At 38.0% G+C, this 16,075-nt stretch overlaps 1 pseudogene; it reads left to right on the top strand.

The window, feature by feature from the left end:
• Positions 1 to 6,504: 6,504 nt before the first annotated feature.
• On the top strand, positions 6,505 to 7,901 carry LOC144255115 (mRNA decay activator protein ZFP36L1 pseudogene; annotated as a pseudogene).
• The last annotated feature ends 8,174 nt before the right edge of the window (positions 7,902 to 16,075 follow it).

Genomic DNA, 16,075 nt, shown 5'->3' with positions numbered 1-16,075 from the left:
CATCAACATTTGTTCTTTTTCATCTTTAACCACAGCTATTCTAATGGATAAGACAATGTCTAATTGTTTTGATTTCTCTTTCCTCACTAAATTAGTGAAGCTAGGCACTTATTCTTGCACTCATTGGCCATTTGTATGTTTGATGAATGTCTTTAGTTCTTAGCCCATTATTAAATTGGATTATTTGGGCTGGGGGTGAGGTTTCAGTTTTTATATATTATATATTATATATTCATATTTTCTATCTACTGTTATATTAATAGTTTGCAAATATTTGCTCCCAATTTGTGGGGTCTCTTAATTCTGTTATTTCCTGTGTTTTATAAAATGTTCTTAGTTCTATATACTCCCATTTGTCTATTTTCACATTGGTTTTCTATGTCTTTGGGATCTTATGTACTAAATCATTACCTGCACCAATATCTTGAAGTGTTTTCTTACAGTCTCTACATAGTGTCAGATTTACACTTAGGTATTTTGTCTATTTTGGGTTGATTTTTGTGTGCAAAAGGAAAGAAATCTAGTTTCATTCTTTTGATTATATATATCTGATTTTTGCTTGTACAATTTATTAAAGGGACTATCTTTCCCCCACTTTATGTTATTCGCCTTTTTATTACAAATCAACTGGCTGTGTGAACATGGATTAATGTCTGGGTTCCCTATTCAGTTCCAATGGTCTGTGTCTCTGTCAGTAGCATACTGTTTTGGCTACTTTAGCTTTGCAGTATATTTTGAAGGCAGGTATCGTGATGCCTCCATCATAATAATTATTCTTACTATTATTGTTTTTCTCAGAATCACATTGGCTAATCTGGGTCTTCTGTGGTGTAGTATGGCTTTTAGAATTTTAATATTCTGCAACGACAGTCATTGTCAATTTGTTTTGTTGTTGTTGTGCTGGTTTATAATTTAATGATGCTGGGCAAATTCTCTACTGCTGAGGTACATCCTCACCTCAAGTTATTGGTATTTTGATGGAAATTACATTTAATCTGTAGAGTGCTTTAAATAATATGGTCATTTTAACAATATTAATCTTTCCAATCCAGGGAAGTATGGTGGTACATGCTGGTAATCCCAGTCACTCAGGAGGCTGAGGAAGGAGGATTGCAAATCTGAGGCGAGCTTTGGCAATTTAGTGAGGCCCTGTCTCAAAAACTATAAAATATAAAAGGACTGAAGATGAAATACAGTGATAGAGTGCCCCTTGGTTCAATATCTAGTGAAGGAAAGAAAACTATTTCTCCAATCCATGAACATGGGTTATCTCTTTTTTTGGTATTTTTAAATCATTTCTTTCATTAGGATTTTATAAATTTTATTGTTGCTCTTTCCCTTCCTTCTAATATGTATTCCTATATCTTTATTTATTTTATTTGTAGCTTTTATGAATTGGATTGCGTTCCTAATTTCTTCTTCAGCAAGTTCATTATTGGTTCATAAAATGCGGTTCTTTTGTAGTTGTTTTTGTATTATGCAAACTTGACTGAATTTATAAGTTCTAACAGCTTTTCAATGGAATATTCAAGTTTGCCTATATATAAAATCATCATCTGCAAATGTGAATGATTTAGTTTCTTTCTGATTTTGGATGTCCTTTCTTTCTCTTACCAGATTACTCTTAGACTTCTAGTACACTGTTAAATAAGAGTTATAATGGACCTTTTTGTCTTGCTCCCTATCTTAGAAGAAACACTTCCGGCTTTCCCCCATTCAATATGATATTGGCTATGAATTTTTCATATACAGTGTCAAGTATCTTTGAGGTACATTTCCTCTATTACGCAATTGGTTGCAAGGTTTTATAATGAAGGGACATTGAATGTTGTAGAAAAATTATATCTATTGAAATGACCATATGATTTTTATACTTCATTTGACGTTATACCACATTATATAAAAACATACATTAAATCAACCTTGTATCCCTGGAATGAATCTCACTTGATAATGGTGTCTTATTTTAACAATGTGCTACTGGATTTGGTTTGTTAATATTTTGCTGAAAATTTTTGAAGCTCTGTTCCTCTCCAATATGGATATATAGTTTTATTTTGTTGTAATTTTTTGTCAGAGTTTGATGGCCTACTAATGCTGGCCTCATAAAGAGTTCTTGCAGATTTTCTTCCATTTCAATTTTTTTTGTAATAGATTAAGAAAAATTGGAATTAGTTTGACAGACAGCAGAATACATCAGACACTAGAAAGGCAATATGTCAATCAATGGAAGGGTAACTGATGTGTTTTTAAATAGTAGTAAAGCCATCAGGTCTTGTACTTTCTTTTAGTGGGACTTTTTAAATTATTGTTTCAATCTCATCACTAATTACTGGTCTTTTCAGGTATTCTGTTTCATGATGATTCAGTTTTGGTAACTTTGTACATGTTCAGTAATTTATCCATTTCTTCTATGTTGTCCAGCTTTCTTTTTAGCAGTTCATTGTTCATAGCAATTTCTTATGATCTTTTGTATATTTGTGGCATTAATTATGATGTCATTTTCTTTAATTTTATTTGGGTCTGCATTTATTATGTCCTAGGTAAAGTTTATCACTTCTATTTATCCTTTCCCAAAATGAATTCTTGCTTTATTGATATTTTGTCCAAAAGGGAACATGATGTGATTCCATTTATTTAAATTATATATGCTGATAGGAAGAATTTATATTCTGCTACTTTGGGATAAAATGTTCTATAAATTTCTGTTAGGTCTTTTTTCTCTGTAGTAGAGTCTAGTGGTGATTAATTTCCTCAGTAATACTATAGTCTCCTGATTCAACTCGGGTTTCTTTATTGATTTTCTTTGTGGATGATCTGTTCATTGTTTGGGTGCCCCAACTAATATTTCATTAGTCTATCCTTCATTTTAGACATAATATTTGGTTAAATATTTGGGTGATTTGATGTTTGGAAACATATATATTTGTAGTTGTTACATCTTCTTGGTGATTTAATCCTATTAATATTTAATGAACTTCCTTGTGTCTTTTGACAGTTTTTTGTTTTTAAGTCATCTTTATCTGATTATATCTACTGCTCCTCACTTTGGCTTTTCATGTGTATGATATATTACTTTTCAACCTTTCATTTTTAGTCTTTTCTCCAGCAAAGTGAATTTTGTGTAGGCAGCATAGAAATAACTCTTTTTTTCATCCATTCTTCTAGTCTGTCTTTTGATTGGTGAGTTTAATCAATTCACCTTCAAGGTTATTATTGATGGGCATGAACATCGGTCATTTGGTAAATTGTATTCTGCTTGTTTTATATTTTTTTGTTTCCTTCCACCTGTCTCATGTTTTGATTTGATAGTTTTACATTATGCTAAGTTTCAATCCTTATTTCTTTCTCTCTCATGTATTTGTCCTTCTAGTGACTTTGTGTACTCATACGTTTTCATGCTGGTAGTGTCAGTCTTACCTTTTTCTTTCCTGTGTAAGTTTCTCTGTGTTTCTTATGGGTTTGATCTGATGGTGATTAATTTCCTCAATTTCTGCTTAAGTGGAAAATATTTTATTCTTCGGGTTTGAAGGATGCTTTTGCTGTATATAGTATTCATGGTCGACAGTTCTTTCTTTCAGTATTTAACCTATTTTATGAAATAGATTTTCAATGCTTTCCCTTTTATATCATCCTTTTTATATTTGTTTTCTGTCCTGCAAGATGTCTGCTAAGAAATCTGCTATAATCCCATAGGCATTCCCTTATATATGACTAGACATTTTTCTCTTGCCCTTTTTTTTTGTTTTTAGTATTCTATCTCTCTTCTACTTTTAATATTTTGACTATAATATGCCACATTTAAGGTGTATTTTGGTCAAATCTAGCTAGCGTTCTTTGTCTCCTAATGTCTGGATGTCCATGTCCCTTGGAATACATGGGAATTTTTCAGCTTCCATTTTATGAAATAGGTTTTCAATGCTTTTCCTTTTCTGGAACTTTCATATTATCATGCAGGCTTTCTTCATTTTCTTTTCTTTTTTGACTGGGCTGATTCAAAAGACCTGTCTTCATCAAAAATTCTTTTTTTCTGCTTGTTCTAGTCTGTTGTGGATGCCTTCTCTTGCTTTAATCTATTATTCTGAAGTTTTAAACTCCAAAATATCTGCTTTGTTCGTTTTTATGATTTCTCTCTCTTCAGTGAATTTCTCATTAATATCCTGAATTGTGCTTCTCATTTCTTTGCATTGTTTATCTGGAATAGCATCTCTCTAGGTTCCTTAGGATCATTGTTTATTATTATTTCAAATTGTTTTCCCTAGATTTGCTTCAAGTTGAGATCTAAATCTGGAGAATTGGTGTTATCTTTTGGAGGTTTCATATTTCCTTTTTTCTGAAGTCCTTACATTGATGTCTGCACATCTGGTGTAACATTTCACTCTTTCAATTGTGTGGATTAGCTTTTGTGGAAAAAGATTTTTTTTCATTTGGTTGGGATATAGAATGTTAATTAGGTAGTTGGTTTGGGCTTCTTAAGGGTGCTCAAAAACATAGTCCCTGGATGATGTCTTCATATTGGATTGATGTCAGCAATGTCTGTGCATCTTAATAATACAGCAGATCAAGAAGGCTTGGGCTCAGCAGATCAAGAATGCTTGGGCTGTCTTAAACCACACTGGGCAGAAAACAATCCCCTCAGTCTCCATAGGCACAAAACAGTTCCCACTGTACCACACCTAGTAGAATTAGAGAGAGTCTCCTCCCCATACCACAACCTTAGAATTGTAGCTTCCAGTCTAAGTCCCAGCTTTATCTTCACCTGATCATATGGATATGGGAAAAGTTGTGAGTCAGGTGTGGTGTTGCATGCCTGTAATACTAGTGACTTGAGGCTGAGACAGGAGAATTTCAAGTTTAAGACCAGCCTCAGGAACTTAGCAAGATCCTGTCATAAATAAATAAATAAATATATAAATAAGGATGAAGCTCAGTGTTAAAGCACACCTGGGTTCAATCTTGCCAAAAACATGTCTTTAGGCTCTACATAGTAGAGCACCAATGACACTGGTGCTTGTTGTGGTAGCTGCCACAGTCTCAGTTGTGCTGGATGTGGAGTAGTCTATCTAGGGGTCTTTTAAGGCAAGCACAGGTGTTACCAAGGGTCATGGCACCATTGTGCATTTTATGGTACCAAAGCCTCAGAATGTGAGACCTTACCTAAGTATCCTGGGAAAATGCAGGTAACATTTGGTTTGTGGTACTGGTGTCCCCTCTCCTGGGATGTCAGGAAGACCTTGTTAGGTCCCCCACTGAAAATTACTGGATGTTTTGTTTTCTGTGGTTCTTGAGCTATAGGAAGTAGATAATGATGTCCCTGGGTCATTTTGGATAAACTCTGGTGGGGTTTGGGCTTATTTTGTTGTTAGCCATAGTCATATAGTGGCATAAATTAGCTGCAACCTTTGTTTAGTCCAAAGAGTCAATTGGGCTATTGTCAAGAGTTTTGTACCAGGAGCTATAGTTCCAAGGGCATGGGCTGGGAAGAATACCTACACTATTTAAGTGAGTGCAGGTGGTATGAGAGGTGAGGCCCCCAGGTACTCCCTTCCCAGAGTTGTGCATTGTGGCTGCAACATTTCCCAGATCCATATGATCAGGTGGCAATAAAGCTGGGGCTTTGACTAGTAGCTACAATTCCAAGGTTGTGGTATGGGGAAGAGACTGTCTCTAATATCCACTAGGCCATACAGTGGGAACTCTTTTGTGCCTATGGAGACTGAGGGGGTCGTCCTTTTCCCAGTAAGGCATAAGGCAGCCCAAGCCTTCTGAAGGTGTTCTGTCAGTCCCTAAGCCAAGACCACATCTAATATGGCTATTGTAGTACCTTAGATTTTTGAGACTGAGGGCATAGTACAAAGTAGGTTCCTTCTTTGGATCAGAGAAGTCACTTTTAGACCATCCAGTTCTCCAAACTGGATTTAATGCTTGTAAGAACTGTGGAATTAGGACTGCTGGTCTGCTATTATGATCTGGGTACAAGAAGTTTCCCACTTACCTTCCCTAGTAGTATGGGCTTCTTTCCCCTCTTCTGGTTTGAAGGGCTTTGTTTTATTCTGTAGACTGTCTTTCTAACCCATCTTCTATTTAGGGTTCCTGTCAATTGCTGATTTCCAGGGCTCTTCCTTAATTGGAGGTCTCTTGTTTTTCCTTCATTGCCATGGTTCTCTGTATCCCAGTCCAGTGCAGAGAACCTCTATGCATCCATTTTTGAGTTTTTTTTTCAGTGAATATATTCAATCTGGGGTTGGTTGGTTGAAGCCTTGGGTGCAGAACCTGCATATACAGATGACTTATCATGTACACATACATACACATGACATGAGTGTAAGGATTTATACTGAACCACAAAATACTAGTGGAAGAAATTAAGGATCATCTAAACAAAGGGACATACACACTTTCATGTTAGATTGAAAGACTCAACATAGCCAGCAATACCAAAGAACAACTGCAAATAATACAGCAAAAGAAAATTGTGCGGGGAGAGTCAGAAAGGCAAGGGGCGCCGGGAGCAGGCGTGTGGGACTCCAGACCGGAGAGCCGGAGGCTGCGCCTTCCCTGCACCGGGACCTTCACGACACACCAGATCCTCGCGCCCCTGCCCCGTGCGAGCTCCCACGATGACCACCACCCTCGTGTCTGCCACCATCTTCGACTTGAGCGAAGTTTTATGCAAGGGTAACAAGATGCTCAACTACAGTACTCCCAGTGCAGGTAGGTGGCTGCCTGCTGGACAGGAAGGCAGTGGGTACCCCTGCTGGTGGAGGCTTCCCTGGGAGGCACTCTGTCACCCTGCCCAGCTCCAAGTTCCACCAGAACCAGCTCCTCAGCAGCCTCAAGGGTGAGCCAGCTCCAGCTCTGAGCTCTCAGGACAGCCGCTTCCGAGATCGCTCTTTCTCCGAAGGGGGTGAGCGGCTGCTGCCCACCCAGAAGCAGCCCGGGAGTGGCCAGGTCAACTCCAGCCGCTACAAGACGGAGCTGTGCCGCCCCTTTGAGGAGAACGGTGCCTGTAAGTACGGGGACAAATGCCAGTTCGCCCACGGCATCCACGAGCTCCGCAGCCTGACCCGCCATCCCAAGTACAAGACGGAGCTGTGCCGCACCTTCCATACCATCGGCTTTTGCCCCTATGGGCCCCCGCTGCCACTTCATCCACAACGCCGAGGAGCGCCGCGCCCTGGCCGGGGCCCGGGACCTCTCCGCTGACCGTCCCCGCCTTCAGCATAGCTTTAGCTTTGCTGGGTTTCCCAGTGCCGCTGCCACCGCCGCTGCCACGGGGCTGCTGGACAGCCCCACGTCCATCACCCCACCCCCCATCCTGAGCGCCAATGACCTCCTGGGCTCACCTACCCTGCCCGATGGCACCAATAACCCCTTTGCCTTTTCCAGCCAGGAGCTGGCCAGCCTCTTTGCCCCTAGTATGGGGCTACCTGGGGGTGGCTCCCCCACCACCTTCCTCTTCTGGCCCATGTCTGAGTCCCCTCACAGTTTGACTCTCCCCCCAGCCCTCAGGATTCTCTCTGGGACCAGGAGGGCTACCTGAGCAGCTCCAGCAGCAGCCACAGTGGCTCAGACTCCCCCCACCTTGGACAACTCAAGACGCCTGCCCATTTTCAGCAGACTTTCCATCTCAGATGACTAAACCAGGGTAGGGAGGGACCCCTCTGCCTCCACTCCCCTCTCCCCACACCCACACCCCAATACCCTCACCTCCCTATCCACCCCATTCCCCACAACCCCTACATTAACAAGGTTAAGCTCAACCCCTTCCCCCAGAACCTTGGAATGCTCCCCCCTCCCTCTTTTTACCCTCCTAACATAAGGACAAGTCAATTTGTCAGTAGCTTCCTCTGGCTTGAAACCCCTCCCTTAATTTTACTGCCCACTCACCACGCATAACAGACAAGTCCCATATTTGTCAGTAGATGCCCCCCCCCCGCCCCCCCGCCCCCCCCCCCCCCCCGCTTAAGCCTTAAGTGCCAAATCACAAAAGAAAAAGCAGTAACAGTTTACAGAAGCAACTTAGTGCCTTGTTATCTAACTTTGTCACTGTGACTACATTACCTCTTCAGCGCCAGGGGGCACCCGTGGGCCTCCCTGAGCCTCTGCCCATGGGAGGGGGAGGAGGGAGACCCAGAACCACCTGCTCCCCCCACTGGCGACACAACTGCACTTTCCCTTCCTTCAGTCTCCTACACACTTCCTCCTCTTCCGGTAGAGAGTTGCCCCCTCCCTTAGGAGAATTGTTGCTGGACTTGGGTTTTTGGGGAAACTTGTCTGGACATTGAAAATCTTTTTTTTTTTTTTTCATCCCAACCCGAACCCCTGTTGACTAATCTTGCCTGGGTTTGTGTATGTCTGCAGGAAGGAAGGCTGAAAAAGCGGATGAAGATTTTGATATAAGTGGGACTTTTGTGAGTTAATCTTTTTTTTTTTTTTTTAAAGTGGGGAGGAAGGGGAAGCTAGATGGACTATGAGAGACTTGATTTTGGTGCTAAAGTTCCCCAGTTCATATGTGACATCTTTAAAAAAAAAAATGACAACAAAAAAGAAAAGCTTAAAAAAAAAAACATGTAAGGGGTGAGCAGTTAATGGTATTCATTCCACATACAATATCTGTGTAAAACGATTTCCTGTAGAAGTAGCTTTAATGGTTTTTGCTCTAGAATACCGTAGGTTGACCCTTAGAGCACTCACGCCATGCTTTTTTCCCTGGGTTTTAAACTTCATATAACTTTCAGAAATTGGAGAGCAGAAATTTTGCTTGTCACTGCACATCAATATAAAAAAGCTTATTTAACTTATCAAAACGTATTTATTGCCAAACTATGCTTTTTTTTGTTAATTTTGTTCATATTTATCGGGATGACAAATCCATAGAATATATTCTTTTATGTTAAATTATGATCTTCATATTAATCTTAAAATTTTGTGACGTGTCTTTTTCCTTTTTTTTTCCACAGTTTTAATATATTATTCTTCAACAACTTTTTTTTGTAACTTTACACTTTTTTTTTGGTTATTTTATTTAAAAAAAATGAAAAATTAATTAAAAAATGCAAAAAATTGTTGGATTCTTTATTTTAGAAATTCCCCCCTTTGTGTTGGACTGCAAATTGAGTTTCTTTCTCTTTAGGCCTTTCACAGGTAGGACTGAGAATGTATGTAAAAGTTCTGTGACAGTATAGAAGGAAAACGACTTTATGTATATCTTCTAAAAGGGGGAAAAAAAAAGAGAAACCCTTTGACTTCCACATGCCCATCTCAAGACATTCCGCTCGCAGATTTGAGGTTCTGGATTCCAGGTTTGGAGTTTTCCAATGTTAGTGTAAACAGAACTGGCGCACACACACATTAAGATGAATGTAATTATTATTCCTCTTGCTGGTCACTACCGTCGCTTTCTATTTCTCTTTCTTTGTGTGAATTTATTTAAAAGAAAAAAAAAAACTTTTTGTAACGACTATTTGCAGTTTAAAATCAATAAACCCCGTTTTTCAAGAAAAAAAAAAAAGAAAATTGTGCGAAGTGAAAGGCACATCAAGGATTTTATAGTTTCCAATCCCATTCATGTGAAGTTATAGAAAGGCAAAAGTAGCTTCAGATCAGATTATTTGTTCTCTCGTCCCAGGGAAAATAGAAAGGGGATTGTAGCAGACCACACGAAAATTCTTGGAATGATGAAAGCATCTACACCAAGATGGTTTGGTTACAAGACAGTACACTCATGAACATATCTGTCAAAATTCATCTAGTTGTATACTTTACATGGATGAAATTTATTACCTACAAATCAAACAATGGAAATTAATGCCCCATATATATTTACCAAGGGTATGCTGAGCTGTTTGAATATAGATACCCATAGCAGTATGTTTATATTTAAAAAGTGAATAAAATCTATCAAGAAAAATCATTTCAGTTTAATACAGTAATATTAAAATCTGGCGATTATCTGGAGATTATCTCATAATCTCTACTATCTATTATCCTCTTCTAGATTTCTCCATTTCAGTTAATCATACAACCTTCTGCCTGGTTACTCATTGGCTTTGCTTTGTGATTAGTAAAAATATCATTGATTATTTAAAGAGATGAGGTCTCCCTGGGTCAAGGAACTGTGGTAGTGAAAATATCAAAACTTCATATTTTTAAAGACAGGTCCCAGTATAGCCCTCACCATCAATTTTTATGACCTTACCAAATTGATTAATTTCTCTTAATTTTAGAATCTTTTCAATAGCAGTTTATAGATGAATTCAATGTTTTCCTTAGTTTCTCTCTACTTATCTGAGAGCTGGTATAGGCAACAGAATAGTGTTCGATTTGTGGGCTTTTTGTGTTGTAAATCAGAATTGAGAAGTTTCTTTTAAGCTCTGACTTCCTCGGAGAGCACTAAAGAGTTTCTGAGTGATTGAAAATGTTTTTGCTGTATTTCATCCTAAAGGCCTCCTATACAATGTCGTTCTTCCAACTTAGACAATCAGACAGTTGTGTAATGCGTAGTCAGGGAGTCAGATTTCTTGGTAAGAGACTAAATTTGTGTTCTATTGCCTGTTGCTGTTGGTCCTTGAACAAGTTACTTAAGCCTCCTGAGCTTCATTCAATTTTCTCACTTCTAAAGTGTGGGGAATTTTATCTTGTCTTCTTGCATTATGAGATACCTTTTATCTCTATCTCCCCACATACATTCACACAAATGTATATATTTTATGTATGATGTTATGACACAGAAATATTATGGCATAAAAGAAATTTACTGAATTTGGAATTAAGACTATGAGTGATTCCTAGTATTTCTCTTATAAAGGGGTAATATATTATTTGCATACCAGTAATGAGTAAAGTAACACTGCCCACCACAGAGGGACATTTGGAGCATCAAGTATGAAATATAGTAAGTGCAAAAACAGTTGGAAGATTGTGAATTTATGGTCTACTGTGGGAGTTGTATTAGTGCTCTGTTTCCATGTAGTCCTTGATACAGATGTAGAATAAAAATAGGCACAAAATACCCACCAATAGTAACCTTTTTTCTCAAAGTATATTTTTGCTAATTTATTGAGACAAGACCACTTTAAATGATTAGAACGTCAGGATGATGTGTACCATATCAAAGTCTGAAAATGATAACGAGCGAATTGAGAAATGGCGTTATGTTGCTTACACATAGGAAAGATAAATTTGGAGGAAAGAGGCTATGAAGTAGCCATAGGAGGCTGAAGGATACTTCAAATTGATGAAACAGGCAAATGATAAACTGACACCTTCACCAAAACCTGCTGGACAGTGCAACATAAGAATTTAAACTGCAAAATGAAGTGAGGTCTGGATTTAGGAAAATTAATGCATTGAGGTAAATTTTATAAAGTCAGCAAAATATTTTAAGGTAATACTAAATGCAAACAGAAGCTTAAAAATCATAATCACAAGAAAAATGGGAGTAGTATTAACATGGAAAAGTAACCAAAACTTACAGAAAAATGAGCATACTAACATAAAGAAAAATCTCAGAATATAGTGGTAAAAAATGTACTTAAGAACAATAATAAAAGAAATTCTATTAATGGTAATTGAGGATATTTTATTCATGAAGCACAACTTTTGGTGGTTGTGCAGATGTACCCACTGGAAATCTTGCAAATAAAAAATATAATAATCAGTAAAAAATAAAATCTGTATAGTTATGTGAGGCAGAAAACATTGCGTTGAATTCTTTCAAAGGCTAAAATAAGAGAAAATAGGGCAGATAAAACAGAAGGCATCATAATCCTGGCATTCATCTAATAGATTCCAAAAAAGAGAGAGGAGGAGAGGGAGGGAAATCTGGAAAAATAGCTGAATGAGTCATCCAATGGGACAGGACCCAACCGTACACAGGCGTATTTAATATGGTCATTGCAAAGAACAATTAAGTTGTCCTCTAACTTTAAATAGTGACATATGCACAAAAAGCATCATCTGTGTTGGAAATTCCTTCACATCAGTTTGAAAAAAAAAGAAAAAAAATACTCATAAATTATGCTTGTTAATTTATGGAGAGTTCTCCAAAGAGGAACAACTGGTAGAAAGTAACCCAAACTCAGAGGCTAAAATTCTTTACTCCTTTTGAAACTAACTAGAACTTCAAAACATTGCTTGATGACTCAGTTGTATTGATTATGGTTAGAAAAAAATAATGGGTCCTAGTATTCAGTGACATATAATATTTTTTAAGTATTTTTGCAGAGGTACTTTGCGACTATATAAATAGAGCCTTTCTTTTATATAGTCGCAAAGTATATAAATGGTATATATTCATTCAAATGGTACCCTTTAGTATTAGCATCATTGTTTTTTGGTCCTATTAATTATTGATATAGTTGCTTGGAGGCTATTTTTCTCATCCTGTAATTCTTTCTGCTTTTATTAGTTGGAGTCTTATCACAAAGAAAATATTCTCTTCTCTCAAACAATTTGTATCATGTGTTTGTCAGTAGAAACTCATGGATTTCTACTTATTAGAGTATAATTTGTACCAGTCACTATCTATATGTAAGCTCAGTTTATTTAGGTTTGTCTAGCAGAGACCACCAAGCTGTCATCTTTGTTATTTTTGACATTTTCCCAACTGCGTCCCAACATACTTTCTGGCACTGCAACATTTTTCTGGGCTCATCTTACACTTTTTTTTCTGGGTCCTATGGTCAGCCATTTCTCCAAGGAATCCATGTTCCTTTTAATAGAACACAGTATTTAGAAACCAAGAGCAGAGTGCTACATGTGATCATAACTACATGCTTATTGCATGTATGTACATATATACATAGACAGCTCAATTGGTTTGTCTTCCTATTTAGATTAAAAGCTAAAAAAAGATCACCCAAATTCTATTTTCTCTATAACAGCAGAATCGACACTTATTTTCTCTCTTGTTATTTATATTCCTTCCTTCTCAGAGAAAACTGGCTCCCATTATCCTGAAATTTGTTCTTTACTGAATAATGCCCATATGGGTAGTGAGTTTCCTGCTTAGCATCTACCTGTCCCTTGCACATACCCTTATCATGTGGGTTAGCTTCTGACATCCGACTCTGGATTACTGCCACTACTACTCAGATTTCTTTTTGTCTCCCCACTACCCACCCTACACAGTCAAGCCTAGGGCACGGGGAAAGGCATGGGATTACTTCAGAAACTCTGTATATCTGAAAGGAGAAAGAAAATGTGGCAGATGCATGCAATGAAATATCTGGCATGAAAAGAAGGAAATTGGTCCCTGCGTGCCTAGAGTTGAATGTGCGGACCGTCGCGGGTGTCTACCACCCCTTGCCCGGCCCCCAAGGCTCTCCTTGTCCACGCCTAGGCGAGAGGGTAGGGTCGGCGACGCGTGCGGCCCCCCCGCCCCTCCGGGGCCCTGAGCGAGGAGCGCGGACCACAGCCTTCCTGTTCCCAGGCTGGGCCGCGTTTAAGTCTCACGGCTAATTGCTTCAACTGTCTTAGGCGGCTTCCAGCCCCACTAACTCGGAGCTCTTTGTTCAGTACCTAGCCACCTATTCCTACAGACATGGCAGTGGAAAAGAAAAGAAAGCACTGACTTACAATGACTTAGCGAATACTGCAGAGGAATCGGACACTTTTCAGTTTCTTGCAGATATATTACCAAAGAAGATTTTAGCTAGTAAGTACCTGAAAATGCTTAAAGAGAAGGAGGAGGAGGATGAGGACGATGAAGGAAGTGACGATGTTGAAGCGGAGTCCTAGACCAAGGAAGAAGGCTTCTAGAAATCACCTGGCCAGGACCCTCCTTGGTGACCCTCTTGCTCTGAAGCAATCAAATCACCATGTGGCTTTGGTCTCCCTTTCCAAAAATTTCCAGTATAGCATATTCCTTCATGACTAAAACTGAGCATCTCCTGCATCTACACCATGAAGAGCTGAAGGGAAAATAGTGCAACTGCGGTCTGACAGGCCACCCTGCAGCTGAAACCACTGTCCTTTCCTTTGAACTTGCAGATTCTGACAAGCTTCTGGATAAGCTGTGGATTTATGATTTATATTCTGAAATTCTTATAAGAACTGGATTTAGTTTCAGCTAAATATGTAGTTTATAGTCATAAGCTTCCTTTCAGTTATGTATTTTTATAAAATTTGACTATTCAAATTTTATTTTTTTATTGTAAAGAAATACACTTTTTCTTTTCTATTAAAAAAAAAGAAAAGAAGGAAATTATGCACTGTGCAGAAGCATGTATATACATTGGGAATATTATGCTAAGGTGAAATAAGGCAGTCACAAGAGGATAAATACTCCAGGATTCCACTTACATAAGGTATCTAAAATAATTAAACTTTTAGCTTCAAAGAATGGAATGGTAGTTGCCAAGGGAAGAGGGAAATGGGGAGTTGCCAAGCAATGGTTATAACATTTCAGTTGAGCCAGATGAATAATACAACATGGTACCTACAGTTAGCAATAAAATATGTATAATTAAAAAATTTTTGAGGGTCAATCTCATATTATGTTAAATTACCAAATACAAGATTTTTCAATAAGGAACCTCTTTGTGTCTACTTACCATTTGCTTCCCCCAACCCTTCTACCATTCTCCAAACTCAGTGAAGGGCACTCTCCTCTTACATCATCCTTTCACATTACATTATATGTTCTCCAATGCCTATAATTACCTCCAGAAGGATGCTTTTGAGAAAAAGTCAAGAGAAATTATTTCTGGTTTTGATTCTCTGCTATGTCATTTTTTCCCCTGACTTGTTGAGAAAATTGACTAGTTACCTGCAATACAAAGGCAAGAGAGCAAATAAATATTAGAGGCAGGGGGAAGTGGTCACTAACTTTTATAAATATCATTTACCACATGTTTTTAAGATCTCTTTATGTCAACTCTATGAGATGGGAATTATAACATTACTTGTACAAACAAGGAAACTGACAGATGGTGTTCCCAGGACTTCACTGTATTTATGGAAACAAATCTTGATTGACAATCAGGACAGTCTGATGACAAAAGTCTTGCTTCTTTCATTATACTGTGCTCCCTAGGCCTGAGTTTCTTCAGCCTGCAGATTTCAGACTCCATATTAATTCTTCAGGATCCATGTCTTTGATAAACTCAATGCTGACTTGTTCCTTATCTACATAAAGGGGATAGAGTCATATATAATGTATTCTTGTAAGGCATCTTCTGGAAGGGTTGCTATAAAAGAGAATGTGATGTAAATGTTCAGTAGGATTACTAATGGGTGGAATTGAGACAATGTGAAGTGCAGCATTGTTCATGAAGATGAGTTGTTATCAACCCAAGACCAGAGAAGATTTCTGAAACATTAATTTTTTACATGCTTTTCCTTGAACACATCTGTCAGTTGGACACTTAGATTATAGCAATTAATGACAACTTACTCTCTTTAAGAATAGAATTATAAAACCATTTCTTTACTTTCTTCTGTAACATGAATTCAGGTCCCTATTGAATACTTCTAGTAGATATTTTTAAAGCCTTTCAATTTTGAAAAAAGTAATCCAATATTTGCATGTTCTTTCATGCCTTAACAAAAAATGTTGTGTGATCTCAGTTAAGTATATCAGACTTTTTTTCACTTCTCGTTCTAGGGTTTAAGTTCTAGAATACATGTTTGGCTTGGCTGATATTCAATTGAGGCTATAAATTTCAACAACCCAATTTCTATTAAAATCAATATCTCCTAAATTAAAGATTTGATGTTGACTGACAAACACATAATTTCTCAAATTTATTGATAAGTTTTTTAACATATATAAAACTGAAGTGGTCTCTAAGCCTCTGAATATGAAGAGCATTGTAAAGAAGACAGTGTTTTGCTGGGCTCAGTGGTCCATGCCTGTAATCCCAGCAGCTTGGGAGGCTGAGGCAGGAGGATCCTTAGTTCAAAAGCCAGCCTCAGCAAATTAGCAAGATCCTAAGAAACTCAGTGAGACCCTGCCTCAAAATAAAATTTAAAAAGGACTGGAGATGTGGCTCCCTGGGTAAGCACTCCTGAGTTCAATCCCCATAATTTAAAAAAAAAAAAGAAAAAGAAAAGAAAAAATAGGTTTTAA

Source organism: Urocitellus parryii, chromosome 5 (assembly GCF_045843805.1).
Source record: "Urocitellus parryii isolate mUroPar1 chromosome 5, mUroPar1.hap1, whole genome shotgun sequence".
Taxonomy (NCBI): Eukaryota; Metazoa; Chordata; class Mammalia; order Rodentia; family Sciuridae; genus Urocitellus; species Urocitellus parryii.
This window is presented reverse-complemented; position numbering and strand designations above follow the sequence as displayed.